Genomic DNA, 1214 nt, shown 5'->3' on the forward strand with positions numbered 1-1214 from the left:
GGATACAGGCAGTGTGTGTGTGTGTGTGTGTGTGTCTGTGCAGGGATACAGGCAGTGTGTGTGTGTGTGTGCTGGGATACAGGCAGTGTGTGTGTGTGCGTTGGGATACAGGCAGTGTGTGTGTGTGTGCTGGGATACAGGCAGTGTGTGTGTCTGTGTTCCGGGATAGAGGCAGTGTGTGTGTGTGTGTGTGCTGGGATACAGGCAGTGTGTGTGTGCGTGTGTGTGCTGGGATACAGGCAGTGTGTGTGTGTGTTGGGATACAGGCAGTGTGTGTGTGTGTGTGTGTGTGTGTGTGTTGCGATACAGGCAGTGTGTGTGTGTGTGTGTTGGGATACAGGCAGTGTGTGTGTGTGTGTGTGTGTGTTGGGATACAGGCAGTGTGTGTGTGTGTGCAGGGATACAGGCAGTGTGTGTGTGTGTGTGTGTGTGTGTGTGTGTGCTGCGATACAGGCAGTGTGTGTGTGCAGGGATACAGGCAGTGTGTGTGTGTGTGTGTGTGTGTGTGTGCAGGGATACAGGCAGTGTGTGTGTGTGTGTGCTGGGATACAGGCAGTGTGTGTGTGTGCGTTGGGATACAGGCAGTGTGTGTGTGTGTGCTGGGATACAGGCAGTGTGTGTGTGTGTGTGTGTGTGTGCTGGGATACAGGCAGTGTGTGTGTGTGAGTGTGTGTGTTGGGATACAGGCAGTGTGTGTGTGTGTGTGTGTGTGTTGGGATACAGGCAGTGTGTGCGTGCAGGGATACAGGCAGTCTGTGTGTGTGTGCAGGGATACAGGCAGTGTGTGTGTGTGTGTTGGGATACAGGCAGTGTGTGTGTGTGTGTGCTGGGATACAGGCAGTGTGTGTGTGTTGGGATACAGGCAGTATGTGTGTGTGTGTGCTGGGATACAGGCAGTGTGTCTGTGTGTTGGGATACAGGCAGTGTGTGTGTGCTGGGATACAGGCAGTGTGTGTGTGTGTGTGTGTGTTGGGATACAGGCAGTGTGTGTGTGTGTGTTGGGATACAGGCAGTGTGTGTGTGTGTTGGGATACAGGCAGTGTGTGTGTGTGTGTGCTGGGATACAGGCAGTGTGTGTGTGCGTGTGTTGGGATACCGGCAGTGTGTTTGTGTGTGTTGGGATACAGGCAGTGAGTGTGTGTGCTGGGATACAGGCAGTGTGTGTTGGGATACAGGCATTGTGTGTGTGTGTGTGCTGGGATACAGGCAGTGTG

This window comes from Zonotrichia albicollis, chromosome W (assembly GCF_047830755.1).
Source record: "Zonotrichia albicollis isolate bZonAlb1 chromosome W, bZonAlb1.hap1, whole genome shotgun sequence".
NCBI classification, from domain to species: Eukaryota; Metazoa; Chordata; class Aves; order Passeriformes; family Passerellidae; genus Zonotrichia; species Zonotrichia albicollis.